This window comes from Nannospalax galili, unplaced genomic scaffold, assembly GCF_000622305.1.
Source record: "Nannospalax galili isolate Female #2095 unplaced genomic scaffold, S.galili_v1.0 scaffold6975, whole genome shotgun sequence".
NCBI lineage: Eukaryota > Metazoa > Chordata > Mammalia > Rodentia > Spalacidae > Nannospalax > Nannospalax galili.
This window is the reverse complement of record NW_008335812.1, coordinates 80,935-81,484: the sequence shown is the minus strand read 5'-3', so window position 1 is coordinate 81,484 and position 550 is coordinate 80,935.

Here is a 550-nt window from a genome sequence, read left to right as displayed (position 1 = left end):
ATATTTTTGTATTCCTTCTGTCTGACCAACAAGTTCTGTAACAATGGGGTTGTGTTTTATGTAGTACATAAAATATTTGTTAATGATAATTTGGAATCAAGATAAATACACTATATGAATGCATTATTTACAAAAGGATGAAAGGCTAAAAGGTCTTAAAGCAAATGCTGCATTCTAATATGAAGTAATAGAAATACATCTAGTTTTAATTATTATAGTAAAAGGAAATAACACAGACCATAGTAGCTACAGAATAATTTTACTAGTGTTTATCAGTTGGATTGTACTTTGTGCAATTTAACAACACCTAGAACTCAGAATCAATGTATATTTTATACAATTGGTCAAATTGAGTGATTTCTCAAGCATTTCAGAAATGAAGGCTGACAAAGTTGGAACCCACTTTTAAAAAGAAAAAGGGAATTTTTTTTTTCTAAAGGAAACATAAAAAAGCTATTAGGGAATTAAAATTCTATTTTTTATATAATTATTACTTTTAACCTATAAGTCTAAAAATAGCATCAATTCTAAGATTATCTGAAAAGGAAAA